Below are 21,677 nucleotides of genomic sequence, written 5' to 3'. Positions count from 1 at the left end.
GTTAGAACTGCAAGTGCAGTTGTATTCCTTGAGCTGCTTTGATGTTTCCTGCTGGCTCGAGCAGTGGGCATTTTGTTGTGACATGTGAAGTGAAGTTAGGAGAGTTTAGCGTCCGCATTGTGTTGTTCTTCCAGGTGAGGGTATATTAGATATTTGAATAGTTGTAAGGACTTTAAAGAGAGGGGAGTTATCCATGGATTGCTTGTTGTGAATGTATTGTATAAGTGATTCCATAGACTTAAACTGCGGTAGAGACCACATTATAGGGAGTGGATCTTGTATTTGGAGGACAGGGGAGAGCAGTTCCAATGTGGCCCCAGTGGCCTAATGGATAAAGCACTGGCCTCCTAAGCCAGGGATTGTGGGTTCAAGTCCCATCTGGGGTGAAACTCTGAACATTCAGCTCTTGACTTTCATTTTCAAAGCACAAACCACACAAGTCAGCCCTTGCTTTACATAGACTTTGCAGCTATGGAACATCAATCTACCTTCAAAACACAAGTGCTGGAACTCAAAAACATTTGCCTACATATCCTACTCTTGGGCCCAGTCTGGAGAATGGGATTTCAACCCACCTTTCTGGCTAGACATTTTTTATGTCCTCCTTTGGATAGCACTCGCAGGCAGTCTCCCATTTAGCATTAAAACATGTACTTATTTCACCACTTGAATGTATAAACTGTTGAATAATTAAAAATACCATGTGAAACTGCTATGTTGATAAAGAAGTATTTCTCGAAAAAAGTGCAGCAGATGGGAAGACAGTGCACCCTATTTTATGCTACTATCACTGGGCCCCTAGTCTTAGAAACCAAACTGAGTTTAGGGAGGTGCAGGGTGGTGTTTCAACGATGGCAGTTAAATAGATTTTTCAAAACACCCGGGGTGTTGTTAGACTGAGAAGTTGATGGGACACCTGTGAAAGGCAGCTTTACTTGTCTGCTTTTAGTTGATGTAGATTGTATGTCCTGTTTAACAACCTTTGGTTTCAACAAGGACATTAGAGAGATGTTGGGACACTGCCTGGGATGCTTGTCCTCTCTCTATTTTGAAAATTTGCCATGCCAACTAAGGGCCAAGGCAGACGTTTAGTTTTAGCCTTGCCCAACTCTAATTTTCCAAACCTAGAGCATACATTTGGCGCAGATTGTAATACTTTGTTAGTACTACCTGTTGTTCCCTTAAGAGTGCATATATTGAGAACAAACAAGATGGCCAAATTATATCGTAGGAGTCTGCCACACCAGGTCCTTCACTCGTAAGAACAGTGGGACTGAAGCATGATGGATTAACTAGTTCCCTTAAATGCAGCCATTTCAAACTTTAATCACCACAGCTGGGGACTCTTTAAAGGTGATATGAACTTCTTTTATACCTGAGTGGGAGCGACAAACATGTAGAATATGTGTCGTATTTTTAGAAAGTGTTTGTAGCTATTGGTTAACAGCATTGCTGTGCAACCCCGTTGGCCTAATGGGTAAGGCTGTCAAATACTCACAAAGGGATTGTGGGTTTGAGTTCTTTCTGGGGTGGAAGAAGATGTATTTTGGAGATGTTTATCTAGTTTCCTAAACGTCTTCCTTCTTAACAACATTAGCACTGAAGCGTGCTGATAAAATAACCAATTCCAACAAACTTTACTCCGCCACCTGTTCAAGTACCACAGCAGAGCATTTTCTCCACTGCTAGGATAGGAATGGAGAAATGTGCTTGTTTTATGTCTGAGCAGAAAAGATATATGTTTGAATGGATGTGTGGGATAAAACACACCCTGTCGTATGTTGTAAAGGTATTGCAAGTTGTGGAGTAGCTTAGTGATCACATAGAGGAAAGTGGGTGAAGACAGAATTCCTCTGTGGGGTGAATGAACTCGGAGGTGACTTGCGTTATCCTTTTTATGTATGACAAAGGTACTTTATTTCTTACTGCACATTTCAATGCCATCACTCAAAAAAAACAAAAAATTCCTAGTCTTTTGTTGTTTCATATGGAAGATTATGTTTTCAGGCATGGAGAATGAAAGTAGAAGCTGTAGTGCTGAATTAGACGTTCTCACAAACAATGTAATAATTTGTTCAAAAAAAGGCATGACATTTCTGAGTCATATTAAAAATGATGTGTAAATATGCAGATAGAGTCTATCTTTCCAGTAATGATCTACAGTGTGCAAAAAGTAAACCTTTTGCCATAAGTATCTCCTTTCTGCTAAGCACCGATCATTAAAAATCTCTCTATAAATATGTATATCAGAAGAAGGAAATGCTAGTTCGGGTTGATGTTGTTAGAACTGCAAGTGCAGTTGTATTCCTTGAGCTGCTTTGATGTTTCCTGCTGGCTCGAGCAGTGGGCATTTTGTTGTGACATGTGAAGTGAAGTTAGGAGAGTTTAGCGTCCGCATTGTGTTGTTCTTCCAGGTGAGGGTATATTAGATATTTGAATAGTTGTAAGGACTTTAAAGAGAGGGGAGTTATCCATGGATTGCTTGTTGTGAATGTATTGTATAAGTGATTCCATAGACTTAAACTGCGGTAGAGACCACATGATAGGGAGTGGATCTTGTATTTGGAGGACAGGGGAGAGCAGTTTCCATGTTGCCCCAGTGGCCTAATGGATAAGGCACTGGCCTCCTAAGCCAGGGATTGTGGGTTCAAGTCCCATCTGGGGTGAAACTCTGTACATTCAGCTCTCGACTTTTACATTTTGAAAGCACAAACCACACAAGTCAGCCCTTGCTTTACATAGACTTTGCAGCTATGGAACATCAATCTACCTTCAAAACACAAGTGCTGGAACTCAAAAACATTTGCCTACATATCCTACTCTTGGGCCCAGTCTGGAGAATGGGATTTCAACCCACCTTTCTGGCTAGACATTTTTTATGTCCTCCTTTGGATAGCACTCGCAGGCAGTCTCCCATTTAGCATTAAAACATGTACTTATTTCACCACTTGAATGTATAAACTGTTGAATAATTAAAAATACCATGTGAAACTGCTATGTTGATAAAGAAGTATTTCTCGAAAAAAGTGCAGCAGATGGGAAGACAGTGCACCCTATTTTATGCTACTATCGCTGGGCCCCTAGTCTTAGAAACCAAACTGAGTTTAGGGAGGGCAGGGTGGTGTTTCAATGATGGCAGTTAAATAGATTTTTCAAAACACCCGGGGCGTTGTTAGACTGAGAAGTTGATGGGACACCTGTGAAAGGCAGCTTTACTTGTCTGCTTCTAGTTGATGTAGATTGTATGTCCTGTTTAACAACCTTTGGTTTCAACAAGGACATTAGAGAGATATTGGGACACTGCCTGGGATGCTTGTCCTCTCTCTATTTTGAAAATTTGCCATACCAACTAAGGGCCAAGGCAGACGTTTAGTTTTAGCCTTGCCCAACTCTAATTTTCCAAACCTAGAGCATACATTTGGCGCAGATTGTAATACTGTGACCGGGCCGCCCCGGGCAACAGCGGGGAACCGGCAGAAACGGAACCGCTACGGCCGCGTTCCCAGGTTCCCCTGGAAACGCGTCCGCAACGAGGCCAGCGTCCTGACGTTGCCTCGGCAACCTCCGGTGACGAGGAGGCTCCGGATTGGCCACCAGGCGGCCAAAAGACGGAAGCTCCGGTCGAGAGGGGAAGAGCCGGGAAGGGAGAGAGGAAGGAGAACGGCGGCGGCGAACCGAAGGAGGAAGAGAGAGACGGCGACAAGGACATCGGAGGAGGACCCCAGTGGCCTGGAAGCGGCGGAACCCGAACCCAGAGGAACAGCGCCCGACCGGAAGCAGGGGAGACCAGCCCAGACCGACGAGAGGACCTCCACAGAGCCAGCCACGACCCTGGAGGGTCGTGGCTCTACAAGGTACGGTCCTTCTGGACAAACCGAGGGGCACAATAAAAGGGGAGAAACGCTGGGGAAGGGAGGAAGGCAGGGTGAGGGGAGGGAGGAGAGAAGGGCACTTTAGAGAGCACCGGGAGAGCACAAAAGGGTAAAGTACGGAATATACACAAGCCCTGAAGTCCTCACTGGCACCTACATCACACATAAACCCCCCCCCCCTCCTTAAACCTTTTCCCAGCAAAACATATAAGTAGAAGACGTGGTATAAGGCGTCCGTTCCACTCACCAGCGGTATGTGTTCCCTTTTTCTTATATGTCACATCCGGGACCTGACGAGGACGATCCGGTACGCCACCTAGAGAAAAGGAAGAAAAGGGACACAGATTAGAAGGAAGATATTCACCACTCCAGAGAAGAAACTGGCGCTAAACGTCGTACTGACTTTTCATCAGTTCTTATTTCAAATTACTAATAAATACTTACCTCAAAAACCCAAATTTACCTCTCCTGAGTGTCTATACTGTGGGGACTGTCTACAGTGGTGTCAGAAGTGGGATCTTGTTTCTAATCCCTCTCCATAAAACAGTCCAGACAGTATACACAATGAGTGAGAGTCCATCGTTAGAGACCGTGATTAAGCAACTAGCGGAAGGGCAAAGACACTTACAACTAGTATGGGAGGCCCAACAGAGAGAGGCCAAAGAAGACCGAGAAACCTTACAATCTGCGCTGAAGAGCCAGGCGACCATACTGGCGAACAACCAGTTAGTCCATGAAAGTGCGATGAAAAAACTAACGGAGACTATCGCCGCTAGTAAGGTACATCCGAATGTACCTAGTTCCGTATTACAGAAGTATCAGGAGGGAGAGGATCCGGAATCCTTTTTCACCAACTTTGAACGGGTAGCCTCCTCCGCCCTATGGCCAGAAGATAAATGGGGACAATATGTGGCCCCCCTGCTCACCGGTCTCTTACAATCAGCATATCAAGCCGCTAACCCAGGTGGTGTCAACCCCTATCAAGATATAAAAACAAGTATACTAGAAAGGGTGGGTCACGACACAGAATATTACAGGATGAGATTTCGTAAAGCCAAATGGGGCACCAACGAAGACCCTAGAACCTTTTATTTTCGTGTGAAGGATCTAGCATTAAAATGGTTAGGCCATATTGGAGATAGTCGGGAGGAAGTCATCAAAACCATTATACTGGAACAATATCTCGATGGTCTACATCCATCCACAAAACACTGGATAAGACAACACCCAAAAGTGGATACTGAGACGGCCATCGATCTGGCCTGTGCTTTTCATCGATCCACCGATGTCAGAAACTGTCCCAGGCGAAGTATCATTAAACCAGTTCTACCGTCCCCAAAGACATTTGTAAAAAGTCCACCCGACTATCTAGTACCACGTAGGATTCCTGAAGGCCCGCCTACCATGGGACCCCAATGTTATAGTTGTGGTGAATGGGGACACATCGCACGTATGTGTCCCCAGAAACAAGAAATGGGAGAACCCATGGAGATAGGGATGACAAGGCGAAGGGTGTTATGTACTGGGAAGGGCGCCCTAAAATTTAAAATGATGATATAAGTGGACGGGAAAAGTGTATATGCCCTGGTTGACTCCGGCTGCAGCCAGTCAGTAATTAGGAAAGACTTGATAAATAATGATATAGAAGAGAAACAATGGGTATCTATATGTTGCATACACGGGGACAAGGCCCAGTATCCTATACAGGTACTCCAGATCAGGTGGGGACCCTATCAGGACTTCCTCCCAGTGGGGATAATGCCCCGGTTAATCGAGGAATGCATCATTGGGACAGACTACATCCACTTCCAAGAACTATTAGACTACGTCAGAGATAGCAAACAAACTAAGGATTGGTGGGGAGAGGCACCTTTTTCAGAGAGTGATATTGAGTGTCCGCTATATCGTAGAAAGTTGTCACGAAGAGAGAAACGACAGGGAAAAGGGGACTATCGGAAGACGAAAGGTGACAACACCTATGGAGAGATAGTGGCAGAAATTCATGAAGTTCCTAGTACTTTTTCCCAACAACAGAGAGAGGACCCCTCCCTTAACAATGCCTGGAGGTCGGCAGTAACAGAGGAGACAGAAGAGGTGGGTCCCTACTTTATAGTGCAAAAAAACTTATTATATCGGGTTACTACCACCCGACGGGGAGAACGTAAACGCCAACTTCTGGTACCTACCCACTATCGGGAACATGTTCTTACACTAGCTCATAATCACCCAGGGGGAGGACACTTTGGGAGAGAAAACACCGAGGAATATTTGCTCAGAAGGTTTTATTGGCCTGGAGTGTACGCCCACATACGTAGGTATTGCGCCCAATGTCCCCGTTGTCAGTTAACCGAACCTAGTCGGCCTAGGAAGGCGCCTCTCCTACCCCTTCCCATCATCGATATCCCGTTCAAAAGAATAGGGATGGATCTAGTGGGACCTTTGATTCCTTCGTCAAAAGGACACACCTACATCTTAGTCATTGTAGATTATGCTACACGATACCCAGAGGCCATTCCCCTGACTAGTATGACAACCAAGACAGTGGCCCAAGCTATGATTAACGTATTTTCTCGTCTTGGGTTTCCACATGAAATCCTCACGGACCAGGGGACCCCTTTTATGTCCACCTTAATGAAACAAGTGTGTAAAACATTGGGGATAGCTCAGATCAGAACCTCCGTTTACCATCCTCAAACGGACGGATTAGTCGAAAGATATAATCGAACCATTAAAACCCTGCTGAGAAAGACTATCAATGAGACAGGGAAGGATTGGGATCAAAAGTTACCCCTAGTGTTGTACGCCATACGGACACATGAGCAAGCATCCACGGGGCATAGCCCCTTTGAGTTGGTCTTCGGACGCCAACCTCGGTCCCTTTTAGACATGGCGGTAGAATCCTGGGAGGCCGAGGCTGAGGAAGCAGGGACTCCTTTGTTAGAATATGCGGAAAAATTGAGGAACCACCTACACAGCTTATGGACCGACGTACACGCAAACCTGGAACAGGCCCAACAAACACAAAAGTCCTATTATGACAAAGGAAGTAAACTACGGGTTTTACAACCCGAGGACCAGGTCCTAATAATGAGACCCACCTCCGACCATAAACTCCTGGCCAAATGGCAGGGCCCATATCGAGTAATCAAAGCAGTTTCCCCTGTCACCTACCTTATCGAAATATCCTCCCGTCCAATAAAAACACAAATATATCATGTAAACCTGCTAAAAAAATGGGAGACCCCCGCACAACCTGAACGTTCCGTAGAAATGGGTCAGTTTGTGTGTCCCGACAAGACCCTAGATATCGAGTTCTACCCTACCAACCCCGATACTGAAAGTACCCTACCCATAGTAGACGATATTTTACCTGAAGGGCAAAAGCAACAAGCCCTTAAGGTTTTAAAGCAATGGCAACCACTCTTTTCAGAGAAACCAGGAAAGACGTTTTTAATTCACCATAATATACGCACAAGCTCAGGGCAGATCACCAGAGAACGCCCGTATCGTATTCCAGAAGCTAGAAAACACATAATCGAAGAAGAAATCAAAACAATGTTATCCCTAGGGGTCATCGAACCGTCCACTAGTCCCTGGTGTTCACCGGTTGTCCTAGTACCGAAGCCTGATGGTAGCGTCAGGTTTTGCATAGATTTCCGCAAACTGAACTCAAACTCCCTATTCGACACCTATCCCATCCCTAGGGTGGACGATGTTCTCGAAAAACTAGGGAAAGCAAAATACATGTCTACTATCGACCTAACTAAAGGGTATTGGCAGATTCCCTTAGCTCCTCCAGATAGAGAAAAAACAGCTTTTTCTACCCAGTCCGGGTTATATCAATTTACAGTACTGCCTTTTGGGCTTCATGGAGCCCCTGCAACCTTTCAGAGGTTGATGGATAGGATTCTAAAACCCTATCCTGCATTCTCCGCTGCGTATCTAGATGATGTAGTCGTATTTAGTGAAACATGGGAGGACCACTTAATACACCTACAGAGAATATTCCAAGCCCTTCAAACTGCTGGTTTGACGGCCAATCCCAAGAAATGTGTGATAGGTAAAACCGACATCTCCTATTTGGGATATCGGATTAATCAGGGTACACTACAACCTCAAAATGGGAAGGTGGATGCCATTTTACATGCCCCTCTTCCACACACGAAGAAGGAATTACGCTCCTTTTTAGGATTAGTGGGCTATTATCGGCGCTTCATTCCACATTACTCCACCTTAGCAGCACCTCTTACGGACCTACTCACTAAACGATATCCCAATCGACTTTTGCCTTTTTCGGAGACGCAAAACGCGAGTTTTGAACAGTTGAGAGTTTCCTTAACCTCCGATCCCATCCTGCACTGCCCAGATTTTACGAAGCCGTTTCACCTCTACACTGACGCATCGGATGTTGGGCTTGGAGGGGTTCTGACTCAGCCAGATAGCGAGGGGCTTGACCATCCGGTGGTCTACATCAGTAGAAAACTGGTTTCCCGGGAACGTAACTATCCAATTATAGAGAGAGAGTGCTTGGCTATCAAGTGGGCCATTGACTGTTTGCAGTACTATCTCCTAGGGCGGCCGTTTATACTATTCACGGATCACGCTCCTCTTACATGGCTGGCTGCGCATAAAGATTCTAACTCCAGGATACTGCGATGGTTCCTTGAACTGCAACCATTCTCCTTTCAGGTTCGGCACGTCCCTGGATCTCACCAGGCCCCCGCTGATTATCTGTCCCGATTTCCTCTGTCTTCGCCTGTCCTGGAACAGGACAGTTCTTGGGGAAGGGTGTGTGACCGGGCCGCCCCGGGCAACAGCGGGGAACCGGCAGAAACGGAACCGCTACGGCCGCGTTCCCAGGTTCCCCTGGAAACGCGTCCGCAACGAGGCCAGCGTCCTGACGTTGCCTCGGCAACCTCCGGTGACGAGGAGGCTCCGGATTGGCCACCAGGCGGCCAAAAGACGGAAGCTCCGGTCGAGAGGGGAAGAGCCGGGAAGGGAGAGAGGAAGGAGAACGGCGGCGGCGAACCGAAGGAGGAAGAGAGAGACGGCGACAAGGACATCGGAGGAGGACCCCAGTGGCCTGGAAGCGGCGGAACCCGAACCCAGAGGAACAGCGCCCGACCGGAAGCAGGGGAGACCAGCCCAGACCGACGAGAGGACCTCCACAGAGCCAGCCACGACCCTGGAGGGTCGTGGCTCTACAAGGTACGGTCCTTCTGGACAAACCGAGGGGCACAATAAAAGGGGAGAAACGCTGGGGAAGGGAGGAAGGCAGGGTGAGGGGAGGGAGGAGAGAAGGGCACTTTAGAGAGCACCGGGAGAGCACAAAAGGGTAAAGTACGGAATATACACAAGCCCTGAAGTCCTCACTGGCACCTACATCACACATAAAACCCCCCCCCCTCCTTAAACCTTTTCCCAGCAAAACATATAAGTAGAAGACGTGGTATAAGGCGTCCGTTCCACTCACCAGCGGTATGTGTTCCCTTTTTCTTATATGTCACATCCGGGACCTGACGAGGACGATCCGGTACGCCACCTAGAGAAAAGGAAGAAAAGGGACACAGATTAGAAGGAAGATATTCACCACTCCAGAGAAGAAACTGGCGCTAAACGTCGTACTGACTTTTCATCAGTTCTTATTTCAAATTACTAATAAATACTTACCTCAAAAACCCAAATTTACCTCTCCTGAGTGTCTATACTGTGGGGACTGTCTACAAATACTTTGTTAGTACTACCTGTTGTTCCCTTAAGAGTGCATATATTGAGAACAAACAAGATGGCCAAATTATATCGTAGGAGTCTGCCACACCAGGTCCTTCACTCGTAAGAACAGTGGGACTGAAGCATGATGGATTAACTAGTTCCCTTAAATGCAGCCATTTCAAACTTTAATCACCACAGCTGGGGACTCTTTAAAGGTGATATGAACTTCTTTTATACCTGAGTGGGAGCGACAAACATGTAGAATATGTGTCGTATTTTTAGAAAGTGTTTGTAGCTATTGGTTAACAGCACTCCTGTGCAACCCCGTTGGCCTAATTCTAAGGCAGTCAAATACTCACAAAGGGATTGTGGGTTTGAGTTCTTTCTGGGGTGGAAGAAGATGTATTTTGGAGATGTTTATCTAGTTTCCTAAGGGTCTTCCTTCTTAACAACATTAGCACTGAAGCGTGCTGATAAAATAACCAATTCCAACAAACTTTACTCGGCCACCTGTTCAAGTACCACAGCAGAGCATTTTCTCCACTGCTAGGATAGGAATGGAGAAATGTGCTTGTTTTATGTCTGAGCAGAAAAGATATATGTTTGAATGGATGTGTGGGATAAAACACACCCTGTCGTATGTTGTAAAGGTATTGCAAGTTGTGGAGTAGCTTAGTGATCACATAGAGGAAAGTGGGTGAAGACAGAATTCCTCTGTGGGGTGAATGAACTCGGAGGTGACTTGCATTATCCTTTTTATGTATGACAAAGGTACTTTATTTCTTACTGCACATTTCAATGCCATGACTCAAAAAAAACAAAAAATTCCTAGTCTTTTGTTGTTTCATATGGAAGATTATGTTTTCAGGCATGGAGAATGAAAGTAGAAGCTGTAGTGCTGAATTAGACGTTCTCACAAACCATGTAATAATTTGTTCAAAAAATGGCATGACATTTCTGAGTCATATTAAAAATGATGTGTAAATATGCAGATAGAGTTTATCTTTCCAGTAATGATCTACAGTGTGCAAAAAGTAAACCTTTTGCCATAAGTATCTCCTTTCTGCTAAGCACCGATCATTAAAAATCTCTCTATAAATATGTATATCAGAAGAAGGAAATGCTAGTTCGGGTTGATGTTGTTAGAACTGCAAGTGCAGTTGTATTCCTTGAGCTGCTTTGATCTTTCCTGCTGGCCCGAGCAGTGGGCATTTTGTTGTGACATGTGAAGTGAAGTTAGGAGAGTTTAGCGTCCGCATTGTGTTGTTCTTCCAGGTGAGGGTATATTAGATATTTGAATAGTTGTAAGGACTTTAAAGAGAGGGGAGTTATCCATGGATTGCTTGTTGTGAATGTATTGTATAAGTGATTCCATAGACTTAAACTGTGGTAGAGACCACATGATAGGGAGTGGATCTTGTATTTGGAGGACAGGGGAGAGCCATATCAACGTGGCCCCAGTGGCCTAATGTATAAGGCACTGGCCTCCTAAGCCAGGGATTGTGGGTTCAAGTCCCATCTGGGGTGAAACTCTGTACATTTAGCTCTTGACTTTTACATTTTCAAAGCACAAACCACACAAGTCAGCCATTGCTTTACATAGACTTTGCAGCTATGGAACATCAATCTACCTTCAAAACACAAGTGCTGGAACTCAAAAACATTTGCCTACATATCCTACTCTTGGGCCCAGTCTGGAGAATGGGATTTCAACCCACCTTTCTGGCTAGACATTTTCTATGTCCTCCTTTGGATAGCACTCGCAGGCAGTCTCCCATTTAGCATTAAAACATGTACTTATTTCACCACTTGAATGTATAAACTGTTGAATAATTAAAAATACCATGTGAAACTGCTATGTTGATAAAGAAGTATTTCTCGAAAAAAGTGCAGCAGATGGGAAGACAGTGCACCCTATTTTATGCTACTATCGCTGGGCCACTAGTCTTAGAAACCAAACTGAGTTTAGGGAGGGCAGGGTGGTGTTTCAATGATGGCAGTTAAATAGATTTTTCAAAACACCCGGGGTGTTGTTAGACTGAGAAGTTGATGGGACACCTGTGAAAGTCAGCTTTACTTGTCTGCTTTTAGTTGATGTAGATTGTATGTCCTGTTTAACAACCTTTGGTTTCAACAAGGACATTAGAGAGATATTGGGTCACTGCCTGGGATGCTTGTCCTCTCTCTATTTTGAAAATTTGCCATGCCAGCTAAGGGCCAAGGCAGACGTTTAGTTTTAGCCTTGCCCAACTCTAATTTTCCAAACCTAGAGCATACATTTGGCGCAGATTGTAATACTTTGTTAGTACTACCTGTTGTTCCCTTAAGAGTGCATATATTGAGAACAAACAAGATGGCCAAATTATATCGTAGGAGTCTGCCACACCAGGTCCTTCACTCGTAAGAACAGTGGGACTGAAGCATGATGGATTAACTAGTTCCCTTAAATGCAGCCATTTCAAACTTTAATCACCACAGCTGGGGATTCTTTAAAGGTGATATGAACTTCTTTTATACCTGAGTGGGAGCGACAAACATGTAGAATATGTGTCGTATTTTTAGAAAGTGTTTGTAGCTATTGGTTAACAGCACTCCTGTGCAACCCCGTTGTCCTAATGGGTAAGGCAGTCAAATACTCACAAAGGGATTGTGTGTTTGAGTTCTTTCTGGGGTGGAAGAAGATGTATTTTGGAGATGTTTATCTAGTTTCCTAAGCGTCTTCCTTCTTAACAACATTAGCACTGAAGCGTGCTGATAAAATAACCAATTCCAACAAACTTTACTCCGCCACCTGTTCAAGTACCACAGCAGAGCATTTTCTCCACTGCTAGGATAGGAATGGAGAAATGTGCTTGTTTTATGTCTGAGCAGAAAAGATATATGTTTGAATGGATGTGTGGGATAAAACACACCCTGTCGTATGTTGTAAAGGTATTGCAAGTTGTGGAGTAGCTTAGTGATCACATAGAGGAAAGTGGGTGAAGACAGAATTCCTCTGTGGGGTGAATGAACTCGGAGGTGACTTGCGTTATCCTTTTTATGTATGACAAAGGTACTTTATTTCTTACTGCACATTTCAATGCCATCACTCAAAAAAAAACAAAAAATTCCTAGTCTTTTGTTGTTTCATATGGAAGATTATGTTTTCAGGCATGGAGAATGAAAGTAGAATCTGTAGTGCTGAATTAGACGTTCTCACAAACCATGTAATAATTTGTTCAAAAAAAGGCATGACATTTCTGAGTCATATTAAAAATGATGTGTAAATATGCAGATAGAGTCTATCTTTCCAGTAATGATCTACAGTGTACAAAAAGTAAACCTTTTGCCATAAGTATCTCCTTTCTGCTAAGCACCGATCATTAAAAATCTCTCTATAAATATGTATATCAGAAGAAGGAAATGCTAGTTCGGGTTGATGTTGTTAGAACTGCAAGTGCAGTTGTATTCCTTGAGCTGCTTTGATCTTTCCTGCTGGCCCGAGCAGTGGGCATTTTGTTGTGACATGTGAAGTGAAGTTAGGAGAGTTTAGCGTCCGCATTGTGTTGTTCTTCCAGGTGAGGGTATATTAGATATTTGAATAGTTGTAAGGACTTTAAAGAGAGGGGAGTTATCCATGGATTGCTTGTTGTGAATGTATTGTATAAGTGATTCCATAGACTTAAACTGTGGTAGAGACCACATGATAGAGAGTGGATCTTGTATTTGGAGGACAGGGGAGAGCCATATCAACGTGGCCCCAGTGGCCTAATGGATAAGGCACTGGCCTCCTAAGCCAGGGATTGTGGGTTCAAGTCCCATCTGGGGTGAAACTCTGTACATTCAGCTCTTGACTTTTACATTTTCAAAGCACAAACCACACAAGTCAGCCATTGCTTTACATAGACTTTGCAGCTATGGAACATCAATCTACCTTCAAAACACAAGTGCTGGAACTCAAAAACATTTGCCTACATATCCTACTCTTGGGCCCAGTCTGGAGAATGGGATTTCAACCCACCTTTCTGGCTAGACATTTTTTATGTCCTCCTTTGGATAGCACTCGCAGGCAGTCTCCCATTTAGCATTAAAACATGTACTTATTTCACCACTTGAATGTATAAACTGTTGAATAATTAAAAAAACCATGTGAAACTGCTATGTTGATAAAGAAGTATTTCTCGAAAAAAGTGCAGCAGATGGGAAGACAGTGCACCCTATTTTATGCTACTATCGCTGGGCCCCTAGTCTTAGAAACCAAACTGAGTTTAGGGAGGGCAGGGTGGTGTTTCAATGATGGCAGTTAAATAGATTTTTCAAAACACCCGGGGTGTTGTTAGACTGAGAAGTTGATGGGACACCTGTGAAAGGCAGCTTTACTTGTCTGCTTTTAGTTGATGTAGATTGTATGTCCTGTTTAACAACCTTTGGTTTCAACAAGGACATTAGAGAGATATTGGGTCACTGCCTGGGATGCTTGTCCTCTCTCTATTTTGAAAATTTGCCATGCCAGCTAAGGGCCAAGGCAGACGTTTAGTTTTAGCCTTGCCCAACTCTAATTTTCCAAACCTAGAGCATACATTTGGCGCAGATTGTAATACTTTGTTAGTACTACCTGTTGTTCCCTTAAGAGTGCATATATTGAGAACAAACAAGATGGCCAAATTATATCGTAGGAGTCTGCCACACCAGGTCCTTCACTCGTAAGAACAGTGGGACTGAAGCATGATGGATTAACTAGTTCCCTTAAATGCAGCCATTTCAAACTTTAATCACCACAGCTGGGGACTCTTTAAAGGTGATATGAACTTCTTTTATACCTGAGTGGGAGCGACAAACATGTAGAATATGTGTCGTATTTTTAGAAAGTGTTTGTAGCTATTGGTTAACAGCACTACTGTGCAACCCCGTTGGCCTAATTCTAAGGCAGTCAAATACTCACAAAGGGATTGTGGGTTTGAGTTCTTTCTGGGGTGGAAGAAGATGTATTTTGGAGATGTTTATCTAGTTTCCTAAGCGTCTTCCTTCTTAACAACATTAGCACTGAAGCGTCCTGATAAAATAACCAATTCCAACAAACTTTACTCCGCCACCTGTTCAAGTACCACAGCAGAGCATTTTCTCCACTGCTAGGATAGTAATGGAGAAATGTGCTTGTTTTATGTCTGAGCAGAAAAGATATATGTTTGAATGGATGTGTGGGATAAAACACACCCTGTCGTATGTTGTAAAGGTATTGCAAGTTGTGGAGTAGCTTAGTGATCACGTAGAGGAAAGTGGGTGAAGACAGAATTCCTCTGTGGGGTGAATGAACTCGGAGGTGACTTCCGTTATCCTTTTTATGTATGACAAAGGTACTTTATTTCTTACTGCACATTTCAATGCCATCACTCAAAAAAAACAAAAAATTCCTAGTCTTTTGTTGTTTCATATGGAAGATTATGTTTTCAGGCATGGAGAATGAAAGCAGAAGCTGTAGTGCTGAATTAGACGTTCTCACAAACCATGTAATAATTTGTTCAAAAAAAGGCATGACATTTCTGAGTCATATTAAAAATGATGTGCAAATATGCAGATAGAGTCTATCTTTCCAGGAATGATCTACAGTGTGCAAAAAGTAAACCTTTTGCCATAAGTATCTCCTTTCTGCTAAGCACCGATCATTAAAAATCTCTCTATAAATATGTATATCAGAAGAAGGAAATGCTAGTTCGGGTTGATGTTGTTAGAACTGCAAGTGCAGTTGTATTCCTTGAGCTGCTTTGATGTTTCCTGCTGGCTCGAGCAGTGGGCATTTTGTTGTGACATGTGAAGTGAAGTTAGGAGAGTTTAGCGTCCGCATTGTGTTGTTCTTCCAGGTGAGGGTATATTAGATATTTGAATAGTTGTAAGGACTTTAAAGAGAGGGGAGTTATCCATGGATTGCTTGTTGTGAATGTATTGTATAAGTGATTCCATAGACTTAAACTGCGGTAGAGACCACATGATAGGGAGTGGATCTTGTATTTGGAGGACAGGGGAGAGCAGTATCAACGTGGCCCCAGTGGCCTAATGGATAAGGCACTGGCCTCCTAAGCCAGTGGTTGTGGGTTCAAGTCCCATCTGGGGTGAAACTCTGTACATTCAGCTCTTGACTTTTACATTTTCAAAGCACAAACCACACAAGTCAGCCCTTGCTTTACATAGACTTTGCTGCTATGGAACATCAATCTACCTTCAAAACACAAGTGCTGGAACTCAAAAACATTTGCCTACATATCCTACTCTTGGGCCCAGTCTGGAGAATGGGATTTCAACCCACCTTTCTGGCTATACATTTTTTATGTCCTCCTTTGGATAGCACTCGCAGGCAGTCTCCCATTTAGCATTAAAACATGTACTTATTTCACCACTTGAATGTATAAACTGTTGAATGATAAAAAATACCATGTGAAACTGCTATGTTGATAAAGAAGTATTTCTCGAAAAAAGTGCAGCAGATGGGAAGACAGTGCACCCTATTTTATGCTACTATCGCTGGGCCCCTAGTCTTAGAAACCAAACTGAGTTTAGGGAGGGCAGGGTGGTGTTTCAATGATGGCAGTTAAATAGATTTTTCAAAACACCCGGGGTGTTGTTAGACTGAGAAGTTGATGGGACGCCTGTGAAAGGCAGCTTTACTTGTCTGCTTTTAGTTGATGTAGATTGTATGTCCTGTTTAACAACCTTTGGTTTCAACAAGGACATTAGAGAGATATTGGGACACTGCCTTGGATGCTTGTCCTCTCTCTATTTTGAAAATTTGCCATGCCAACTAAGGGCCAAGGCAGACGTTTAGTTTTAGCCTTGCCCAACTCTAATTTTCCAAACCTAGAGCATACATTTGGCGCAGATTGTAATACTTTGTTAGTACTACCTGTTGTTCCCTAAAGAGTGCATATATTGAGAACAAACAAGATGGCCAAATTATATCGTAGGAGTCTGCCACACCAGGTCCTTCACTCGTAAGAACAGTGGGACTGAAGCATGATGGATTAACTAGTTCCCTTAAATGCAGCCATTTCAAACTTTAATCACCACAGCTGGGGACACTTTAAAGGTGATATGAACTTCTTTTATACCTGAGTGGGAGCGACAAACATGTAGAATATGTGTCGTATTTTTAGAAAGTGTTTGTAGCTATTGGTTAACAGCACTCCTGTGCAACCCCGTTGGCCTAATTCTAAGGCAGTCAAATACTCACAAAGGGATTGTGGGTTTGAGTTCTTTCTGGGGTGGAAGAAGATGTATTTTGGAGATGTTTATCTAGTTTCCTAAGGGTCTTCCTTCTTAACAACATTAGCACTGAAGCGTGCTGATAAAATAACCAATTCCAACAAACTTTACTCGGCCACCTGTTCAAGTACCACAGCAGAGCATTTTCTCCACTGCTAGGATAGGAATGGAGAAATGTGCTTGTTTTATGTCTGAGCAGAAAAGATATATGTTTGAATGGATGTGTGGGATAAAACACACCCTGTCGTATGTTGTAAAGGTATTGCAAGTTGTGGAGTAGCTTAGTGATCACATAGAGGAAAGTGGGTGAAGACAGAATTCCTCTGTGGGGTGAATGAACTCGGAGGTGACTTGCATTATCCTTTTTATGTATGACAAAGGTACTTTATTTCTTACTGCACATTTCAATGCCATGACTCAAAAAAAACAAAAAATTCCTAGTCTTTTGTTGTTTCATATGGAAGATTATGTTTTCAGGCATGGAGAATGAAAGCAGAAGCTGTAGTGCTGAATTAGATGTTCTCACAAACCATGTAATAATTTGTTCAAAAAAAGGCATGACATTTCTGAGTCATATTAAAAATGATGTGGAATTATGCAGATAGAGTCTATCTTTCCAGTAATGATCTACAGTGTGCAAAAAGTAAACCTTTTGCCATAAGTATCTCCTTTCTGCTAAGCACCGATCATTAAAAATCTCTCCATAAATATGTATATCAGATGAAGAAAATGCTAGTTCGGGTTGATGTTGTTAGAACTGCAAGTGCAGTTGTATTCCTTGAGCTGCCATGATGTTTCCTGCTGGCTCGAGCAGTGGGCATTTTGTTGTGACATGTGAAGTGAAGTTAGGAGAGTTTAGCGTCCGCATTGTGTTGTTCTTCCAGGTGAGGGTATATTAGATATTTGAATAGTTGTAAGGACTTTAAAGAGAGGGGAGTTATCCATGGATTGCTTGTTGTGAATGTATTGTATAAGTGATTCCATAGACTTAAACTGCGGTAGAGACCACTTGATAGGGAGTGGATCTTGTATTTGGAGGACAGGGGAGAGCAGTATCAACGTGGCCCCAGTGGCCTAATGGATAAGCCACTGGCCTCCTAAGCCAGGGATTGTGCGTTCAAGTCCCATCTGCGGTGAAACTCTGTACATTCAGCTCTTGACTTTTACATTTTCAAAGCACAAACCACACAATTCAGCCCTTGCTTTACATAGACTTTGCAGCTATGGAACATCAATCTACCTTCAAAACACAAGTGCTGGAACTCAAAAACATTTGCGTACATATCCTACTCTTGGGCCCAGTCTGGAGAATGGGATTTCAACCCACCTTTCTGGCTAGACATTTTTTATGTCCTCCTTTGGATAGCACTCGCAGGCAGTCTCCCATTTAGCATTAAAACATGTACTTATTTCACCACTTGAATGTATAAACTGTTGAATAATTAAAAATACCATGTGAAACTGCTATGTTGATAAAGAAGTATTTCTCGAAAAAAGTGCAGCAGATGGGAAGACAGTGCACCCTATTTTATGCTAGTATCGCTGGGCCCCTAGTTTTAGAAACCAAACTGAGTTTAGGGAGGGCAGGGTGGTGTTTCAATGATGGCAGTTAAATAGATTTTTCAAAACACCCGGGGTGTTGTTAGACTGAGAAGTTGATGGGACACCTGTGAAAGGCAGCTTTACTTGTCTGCTTTTAGTTGATGTAGATTGTATGTCCTGTTTAACAACCTTTGGTTTCAACAAGGACATTAGAGAGATATTGGGACACTGTCTGGGATGCTTGTCCTCTCTCTATTTTGAAAATTTGCCATGCCAACTAAGGGCCAAGGCAGACGTTTAGTTTTAGCCTTGCCCAACTCTAATTTTCCAAACCTAGAGCATACATTTGGCGCAGATTGTAATACTTTGTTAGTACTACCTGTTGTTCCCTTAAGAGTGCATATATTGAGAACAAACAAGATGGCCAAATTATATCGTAGGAGTCTGCCACACCAGGTCCTTCACTCGTAAGAACAGTGGGTCTGAAGCATGATGGATTAACTAGTTCCCTTAAATGCAGCTGTAGGAAAGTCCTTTTTTTTTGCCTGATCACCCCCACTCTTTCTGGATAGGTACTGGTGGTTACTGACTCTTGGCTGTGCCCTGGGTACTGCTTACCAGTCCCAGGGCCAGTGCTCTGTGTAAAATGGATATGCAAATTAGGCTAATTATAATTGGCTAAGTTAACCTACCTATAAGTCCCTAGTATATGGTATGGCATGTAGGTTTAGGGACCACAGCATAGGTGGTGCACACCTAGGTGCATTGCTGAGGTGCCCAGTGTCATTTTAAAAGCAAGCCTGCCTTGCTGGCTGCTTTTAAATTAAAGTTATATGCAAATTCGACTTTGGAATTAAAGGTACTTCCAAAGTTTTAAACTACCTTATTTTTACATATAAGTCACCCCTAAGGTGTGCCCTATGTGCCCCTAGGGCTGGGTGCCATGTAACTATAAGCAGGGACTTTATAAAAATAGATTTATAAGCCCTGGTGAGGTAAAAACAGCCAAATTCGTTTTTCCCTCATTGAAGTAAATGGCCTTCATAGGCTAGAATGGGCAGACTTTATTTTAAAGTTTAAAGTCTCCTTAAATGTTACATACCAATAATTTGGTATCAAATTGATTGTTATAATAAATCCCACAACTTCCAGTTGTTGGATTTAATATAACTAGTGCAGGTAAAAAGTTTAGACTTTACCTAAAAAGTTGCCAATTTCAGCTCTGCATTGTTTTTGCTGCTGTGCTCTGATTGGCCAGCCTGCAGCAGCTTCTGCCAGGTCACTTTAATGAGGTGTGAAGTGGCCTGGCTTTACACAAAGGAATGTGCTTGGGGGAGAGAATCTCCCCTCAGCAGATGGGGAAGCAGGAAGGGGGAGGGCTGCCAAACTGGTCTTCAAAGGCAGAGAAGGACATCTGGAGCACCCAGCAACACCCCCACATCCTGCAACCCCAGACAGCTAGGTGCCCCCTTGATTAGATTAGGAGAGGGCAGGAGAGGGGTGTGTTTATGATTTTTAGCCACACCAGTGGGTGGGCTCAGCCAGATCTCTCCTCTAAAAATCAGATTCATCCATTTTGGATTTTTAGAGACTGTTGCCTTCTGGGATGGATTTTTGCCACACTTCCCAGGAAGTGGTCATCACAGGGGGACGACCCTGTCCCTGATTGGAGGACCAGGGCCCCCCTGCTTTTCACCCAGGAGCAAGGATAAAACTGGCAGACCTGCACCCACGCCTCAGATCCCCACCAAATTTCAAGAAGAAAGAACTACAAGGAGAAGAAGGACTGCCCTGCTGGACCCCTGGCCTGCACCTGGACCCTGCACTCAGAAAGACTGCACCAGCTGCACACTTGGGCTTCACCACAAGAAGGACTTTGCCTGGCTTCCACTGGTTCAAGGAGGGACTCCCTGTTTGCTACAGGTGAAAAATTGCTAACCAGAGTCCCCTGCACCAACTCCTGAAAAAGTGACCAGCTGACCACTGCCCAGTGGCCAAAAAGGAGTTTGCGCCAGGTGCACTCTGGGAGTTGAAGTCCGCACTTCCCAAGGACCATCACAGAACTTCTGGACCCTTGGGGTGAGCTGTGGACCCCAAAAGAACCTTAAAAGAACATCTGGGTGAAGCCCCAGAAGTTTGGAAAAGATTGGAGAAATTTTAGAAAAAAGCTCCATAAAGTGACCGACTCGACGCGGAAATTCTAGCCGGCTTGCCTCAACCGCGACCCGGCCTGACTTCGTGGTTCGTCCCGGTCAAGAAAAACATCCGAAAAAGAGACTAAGTCCGAACGTAAAAAGTTGACCGGGACCTTCCAGCCATCGTATCCGAGAAGGGCTCCACGGACGTCGGATCAAGATCCAGGTTTACCCCGGTCGAAGGATTTTCATCTCGAAAAAACGACTAAGTCCGAAGGTAGAAATCACCACCGAGGAAACCGACTTCGCGTATCCGGACAAGGGCTCCAGGAGGTCGGATCCAACTGGCAGGTTCGTCCCGGTGAAGAAAAACTTCAAAATAAAGACTAAGTCAGAAGGTAACTTTTTAACCGAGGCTTCCCGCGACCTGTATCCGAGCAGGGCTCCATCGCGGTCGGCCTGAAAGTTTGACTTTGTCCCGGTCCTGGTGCAACCAGATGACCCGATTGGCGCTTTTTGTTTCTATGCGCTAGAAAATAATAATACTTTAAAAATTCATATCTCCGGTTCCCCTGAACCGATTTTAATCGTTTTTGTGTCATTTTAAAGATAAAAATATAAGCTATTTTTATAAATTGGTTTTGGATTTTTAAACTGTTTCCTGTGTTTTATTTAATTACTGTTGTGTGATATTTGAATGCTTTACACTTTGTCTCCTAAGTTAAGCGTTGACGCTCGATGCCAAGCTACCAAGGGTAGAGCTGGGATTAATTTACTGAGACCTAACTGTACTTTTGTGGAGGTTTGTGGCCTGTTGCTAGGTGTAGGTACCTACCTGCCCTACCAATAACCCATTTTCCAACATAATTGGAAGCAGCGACGGGATCCTGTACTTGTGTTCAATATCACGTTACAGTTTTAGATAAAACAAATTAAAAATCCTTTAAATTGTCCTAGTGCAAAAATTGTTTTTAATTTTTAATTTTAAATTTTTTTTAAAAGTTAATTTGGATTAATTTCAATTATTGAATTTTTGTAATTTTTCTAAATTCTTGTTTCCAATTTTTGCAAAAAGTTTTTGTTGACACAAAACTAGGGAACCATGGAGCTTGATCTGGCTAGCCTACCCACACTGACAGTAGTCCAGCTTAGGGGGTTGTGTATTGAGAGGGGGTTGCCTGCA

General features: G+C 43.6%; 5 non-coding genes across 5 annotated transcripts; all 5 read left to right on the top strand.

Moving 5' to 3' along the window:
• The first annotated feature begins 313 nt into the window (after positions 1–313).
• TRNAR-CCU (transfer RNA arginine (anticodon CCU)) lies at positions 314–386 on the top strand. Its single transcript has one exon. It is a non-coding gene; the product is annotated as a tRNA-Arg (tRNA).
• A 2,207-nt stretch (positions 387–2,593) lies between these two features.
• TRNAR-CCU (transfer RNA arginine (anticodon CCU)) lies at positions 2,594–2,666 on the top strand. The gene has a single exon. It is a non-coding gene; the product is annotated as a tRNA-Arg (tRNA).
• Positions 2,667–11,038: 8,372 nt separating this feature from the next.
• TRNAR-CCU (transfer RNA arginine (anticodon CCU)) lies at positions 11,039–11,111 on the top strand. Its single transcript has one exon. It is a non-coding gene; the product is annotated as a tRNA-Arg (tRNA).
• Positions 11,112–13,320: 2,209 nt separating this feature from the next.
• On the top strand, positions 13,321–13,393 carry TRNAR-CCU (transfer RNA arginine (anticodon CCU)). Its single transcript has one exon. It is a non-coding gene; the product is annotated as a tRNA-Arg (tRNA).
• Positions 13,394–15,600: 2,207 nt separating this feature from the next.
• TRNAR-CCU (transfer RNA arginine (anticodon CCU)) lies at positions 15,601–15,673 on the top strand. Its single transcript has one exon. It is a non-coding gene; the product is annotated as a tRNA-Arg (tRNA).
• Positions 15,674–21,677: the final 6,004 nt, after the last annotated feature.

Source organism: Pleurodeles waltl, chromosome 7 (genome assembly GCF_031143425.1).
Source record: "Pleurodeles waltl isolate 20211129_DDA chromosome 7, aPleWal1.hap1.20221129, whole genome shotgun sequence".
Taxonomy (NCBI): Eukaryota; Metazoa; Chordata; class Amphibia; order Caudata; family Salamandridae; genus Pleurodeles; species Pleurodeles waltl.
This window is presented reverse-complemented; position numbering and strand designations above follow the sequence as displayed.